Source organism: Taurulus bubalis (genome assembly GCF_910589615.1).
Source record: "Taurulus bubalis genome assembly, chromosome: 19".
In the NCBI taxonomy this organism is placed as follows: Eukaryota; Metazoa; Chordata; class Actinopteri; order Perciformes; family Cottidae; genus Taurulus; species Taurulus bubalis.
This window is the reverse complement of record NC_136607.1, coordinates 12,615,546-12,621,604: the sequence shown is the minus strand read 5'-3', so window position 1 is coordinate 12,621,604 and position 6,059 is coordinate 12,615,546.

Sequence of the window (6,059 nt, the reverse complement as noted above, 5' to 3'; positions counted from 1 at the left end):
GAGAGACAGACCCAAAGACTCACTCAGCCAGTGACAGGATGCCGTCTGATGGTTCTGCTCTAACAAGCCTCCTATATGTCAGTTTGTGCAGTTATACATCATGTTGTGGTGTTTGGAAGCTGTAGACCAGCACAGGAAAGCACCAGGCTTTTTTATTTTATTTTTATTTCAAGACTTATGTTTTGTGCGCGTATCTTTTGTTTGACACTCATTCGAGTGCAACTAGAGACTTTTTCTCTTTTGTCCAGACAAAAACCTCAATTGTTTCCTTTTTGGTTGATTGCAAACGGTTCAAGAATCAGTTCGACGACAACAACAAAAAACCTGAGTGTATTTGCATCAGCGTCACGCTACATTGCTAAGCAACATGTAGAACAAACTTTGAGTCATGATGCTCTCATGTGTCTGAGCCTAAAGTGCAGTGTGCAGTTTGGTTTGTGTGCACAAGAGGTGTTTCATACTTTCATACCTCATATGATTTAAAAATATTTTGTGATACTTTTTTCAATAATGTAACAGTGTACAAGATAACATTATTTTTCTATCAATTACACCTTTTCCCTCCTTCAGTCTCCCTGTGAAAAAGAAAAAAAAAAAGTATGAATTCTATGTAATTCTTGACAAGTGACAACCTTAAGATTTCTAAGAAAATGATCTCTGAGAAGAATCCACTGTTGTGAGTGCAGACTAGTTTCTTACCACTCATCAACAGTACCTCTGTTCATGTTTTTTTGTTTTCTTCACGCGCCAACTTTGTTGAAGGGCAGTCTGAGCCGGAATCGGCGCGTCTGATCTTCTTCATGCGGTCCAGATTTTAGACAACAAGCGGATCAGTGTTAAGCTTTCCCGCAGTGAGCCGAGTTAAGGCCGTGCTATAGTGCAGCGCTATTAAAAACCAAATCATGATGCTCCATCCAGCAACACACATTTGGGTTTCAGTCCCCATTCGGGAGGTACGAAATGTGTTTCCTATCATCAGCTTTGCAAATTGTTGCTGTGTTATTAAAGCCAGCCTACTTAGACTTTGTACCTATCCCTCATGTAAAGAGCATCATGTGATCTCCTCTTCGGTAATGGAACCGCTGACATGTCGGTATCATGTTAAAGGGAGGATGAGATGGATTTAGTCGTGGCTTTGGCTGTGTAATGGAGTTGTTGTGTGAATTGACTCATCGACTGATGAGGATTTGTATTTAATCCAGCCCAATATGCATATCACATCTCTGAACTGCTTGCGGCAATGAGTACCGATTTGTGTGCTTCTGTGTGGAAATCTGAATATGTACCACATCGTATTGAGGACGTGTCGACATGTTTGGTGACTTTCATCTCATGCAAATTAATTTGATGGTATTAGTCCTCATTATTACTTATTTATTGGCATCATAGCCGAGTGGTAATTACTTAATTGATTCTGTTGGTTTTTATGACCGATAACAAACTTTCCCCCTTTTTAGTTAATCAAAGTTGTGTATTGGCTCTCTACAGCAAGCACTAAAAGGTTCATCATTCAGTATTATATTGTGCAATGTATTGAAATGTTACTCAGCTTTATTTCCTATGTTCACTACTTCCCCCTCCCCCAGCGGTTTGCTTTTACTTTTCATGATTGACCAAATCATTTTATAGATGCATTGTATACTTGAGTCAGGTGTGGTATCTGTTGACGTTTTGATTCTTCAGTGGTTTCGGTTCACTCTGAATTGCCTGTATTGTTAGAACACTTGCGTTTCACGAGAGGGCAAAACAATGTACTGTCGTCACTCAACATGAATCCTGTTGCACCCTCGTTCCAGTGGGCTCGTCTCCACTCTGAACAAGCCTACAGCCACACTACGCTGCTCCGCTGTACGCTTTAATCGACTTGAAAAGGGTAACGCGACGAACCAAAGACTTTACGTCCAGAGGCCTTCTGTTTCAACTGGTTGTTTCAATTGAGCGCTTGGCTTATTATGCAGAGGGCGGAAAGAAACATCGCACTCCCGAACCCCATCCCTCGCATTAGAAACATAACCATTGATGCTCAACTAGTGCCGACGGCATACAAGACAATTTCCTACGGAAATGAATATTGCAGAACTTTTTTGTTGTTTTTCTTGTGTGTGCGAGGAGCGGTCAGTCAGGAGCGTCTTGTGGTACTCGAGTGTCTCGCTCACTCAGAGGTGGACGGCGCTCCCTCCCTCCTGTGTACAGTTGCAAAGTTTTGCCTGGTTTCTGAGTAGTTTTATTTCTGGGGTGGCAGCAGCAAAACATCCTCAATGCAGTGTAAAGATACTCTCTTGTACATTTGCCTTTTCTACTCATGGTTGGTTTTATACTACTTTTTTTTTTTTCCTTGTACATAAAGACCAATAAATTATTTTTTAAAATGTAAGTTTGCCTTTATTTTTTAATTGTAGTCTGATCTGCTGTGTGTTCACGAAGAAAAATGACACCTTGTAAATAGAACAATGGTAATGTAATAAACATTTTAATTGCTGTACAGGTGCTAATTTAATTCAAGCTTTTTGCATAATGTTAAACCATCCCGTCCATTCAAGAGGTGGATACCCTGTTACCAGGTCAAGCCCAATAATCCCAACTGTAGGATCAATCACCTTATTCATATTGACAAGACAAATATGCAATTTTAAAAAAGCAGAACAGCGATTGAATTATTTAAATTGTGAAATTAATCAAAAAGAACATTTGTCTTAACAAAAAAAACTTAATTTTCTTTCAGAACAAACTGAACAGTTCAGACATAGACATGGTGAAGATGGACAAAAATTACAATTCAACTAACAACTGTTAAGAAATTAAACATATTTTTAAAAAAAATGGACGTCCGTCAACAACAGGCATTAAGACATTTTAATGTGGATCCCAGAATAGATTTCAGTTAGTGAGTCAAAAACACACTGTGCAGCGCTTGGTCAATCTTCACTGAGTTACATTAATATTCTGTCACAAACAATTAACATAATTCTCAAAGTGTTCTATATGCGTTAAGCTCTAGAGCGCTCTGCGTACGCTTCAGTGGGAGCACCTTCATCGGATGAGTAATTTCACAGCGTTTAAGTCGAACTCCTCCCGCTCCTTCCAACACATTTAAAGCAGTTCCTCCCGTCTTCGTGCTGTTTATAAAAACAAACGCACCTCTTTTGTGTTATTCGTCTACTGTCGTCCCATTTCATATTATCACTATAAACAAAACTCTAAACAGTACGGTCATGTCTGCGACGACTGGTTAGTTTGAAACTCTGGTGGTCTCTTAGCACCCTGTTATGTGGGTGGAAACATGGAAAAAGCTGAATACATCTGAAATAAATCTCTTTTAAACTCGTTTTCCATGCTTTCATTCAGTCTCGAACTAAATTCAGACACTATGCCACTTTCAATATCCATTTACACTTATTAATAAAGCCTGTTCTCCCACAAACACCCTACATATCACTTTCAATAAAACAGATTTAAATCAGTCTGTCACTTCGAGCCGTGTTGGTGTGGCCGCCACAGAGCACTGATACACATCTACATACACCCCACCCACCCGGAGCTTTCAATTGTATCCCACTGTCTTCCTCAGCAGATGGAGAGTAGGCTACTTTAAGGACTTCTCGTTGCACATAGTGCATTAAAAAAAAGTTTTCAAGTGTTGTCGAAGGCTGTGATGGTTTTTAAGTCGACATTTTCCAACAGACAATTCATGTACATAACAGCTCTGTACAGAGCAGCACCTGATAGCTTGAGGATCATTGTGTCCAGGAAGCTAAATGTTAAGGCCTCCTCCTTCATGTCGGTAAACTGACAACATGGATCACGACAACGCGTCACCGGGTGCAACAACCTGATGCCGCCTATGATTACATACAGGAGGAGGAGTCAAACTGCCAACAAGCAACTCTGTGGCATTTGTGTGGGACTGAACGCAGCGACGGTCACTCGGAAGGTTCTGATTACACACACGTGCCATTCAGATATCACGGGACCCGTTCTTCTTTGTTCACAGAAAACAGAGGTAGCCCGCAGACAAACGTTTATATTCCAGCAAAACTAATCTCTCTAAATTAATTTAATCTTTTCAACACAACATTCTACCCAGTTTTTACAAGAGCATTACAAGGACACAAAGTTCTGATCACTGTGGAGGTAGTGTTGACTCTGAAGGGGCCAGACTACTCCGTCAGAAGAGCCTGTCAGATGATCAAATCCCACCACACAAACACACACACACACACATAAAATTTGACAGTTTATTAGAGGGAACTGTGTCCGACCAATTTTAACATGCCAAACTTTACCAAACAGACATTCACACAGCGATTGGCCAGCTGTGTGTCGGTGAGAAAGGAGCAAGGGGTTCAACTATTATGTAGTTTTTTTCGTTCTTGGCACAACTGTTTGTCACTTTTCAAAATGTTTTTTTTTTCCCCCCAGGAGAGGAAATCCCACCCCTCCCCCCTTTCCCCATGATAGTCAGCATTTTACTCCGCCTGACAGTGTTTCCAACAAGTCGTACAATCACTTATTTTCTAGTGTTACCCATCCCCAACTACACCTTGGTGTTCTATGGGGTCGACTATGTGAAGTAGACACTGACGAGGTCATTAACTGGATTGTGGTTGTGATACTTGGGCTCCAGACCAAAAGAAAAGATTCAGCTACATATAAGAGAAGTGAAATATAAGAAATATTAGCAACACACCACAAAATTAGTGGCCAACAGTTGCCGGTTTGAGCTGTCAGCAGCAGCACCAATGCACGATTACACATTCTGACTTTGAAGGAGAGAGAAATTACAGTAAATGAGCACCGTCTCCTCTGTGGGTTGATAATCAGCTACATGAACAAAGTTGACGAACAAGCTCCACCTACCACTTCCCTAAAGAATGACCTTCTTACAGCTCATCCTTGATGATTTAACGTCTGGCTAAAGCAGACGTTATTTACGGGGACAGAATTTATTTCACCTTAAGCTATCTGTATACACTTTATTTCACAGGTCTGTTTACTATTTACTATCTGCAGATAAGATATAAATTGGTCACTTTAATTTTTTCAAATTAATTATTTTCAGGATCCATTGATCCTCAGATTATTTTCTCGATTAATCATTTGGTCATTGAAATGATATTTATTGGTGCTGCTGGAGACAGCTCTTGGCACGCAGCAGAGTTTTCAAGTTCGAAACCAAAGTAGAAATGCATTTACAGTAGTTGCAAATGTAAATAACCAACACTTCCACCAAGCTGACCGACACTGATGCTGTTAATGAGTGCGGAGTTGCATTGCTGGTTTTTCTACCCAGTCACCCACACGGCTTGAGAAATAATCTTGAGTCACAGGACATTCAGACTGCCACACGTCCTTGTTTCCCTGTGAGGTTCTCGTCTGGTGAAGCCCAAAATCAATTACACATTTGAATAGATCAGGCGGAAAAGACAAAGCCGTTTAAAAGGACACGTTGACATTTTGATTTTAGCCAGCGGTTTTCATTTGACAGGCACAGTTTTCTGCCTCCGAGTGCCAGATTCTCTGACAATTAAAGCACAGGCCTCCAACTTGCTGCAAGTCAGTGTCAGTTATTGAGGAACGACACAAAAACAAGGGGCCTGTTGATGAGAAGCAACTTTCAAAGTGTCAAAGTTTCCAGTTAAAGTCGGCTGGTGGTTCAAACTAAAAATAGTTTTTCTTCCAAACGGATCCATCAGTACAGTACGCTGAGGAATCCAGTGACATCTAGTCTGAGAAGGACCCCGAGTGGTTTGCTGATAAAGAGAGAGCAGGGGAAGTAGCCATGCAATGTCATTCAGGAAGCACGAGAGAGGGAGAACAAGAGGAAGTGAGCAAGACTAAAGGTGAGGAGGGAGGTTAGATGGATTGAGTAAAGCAAAGGCACAACTGATTGAGTAAAAAAAAAAGAAACGTAACCCCTTTTGTTTCACTAACGCAGCAGTGAGCACGAGGCTTGCGGTGGCCGGTGCGTCAGTGGTTGAGTTAGTCAGTTTGTAAGCCGTCTGATCAGCTTACCACGTCCTCCCGCTCAGTTAGCTACTACGCCTACGGACACAGTGATG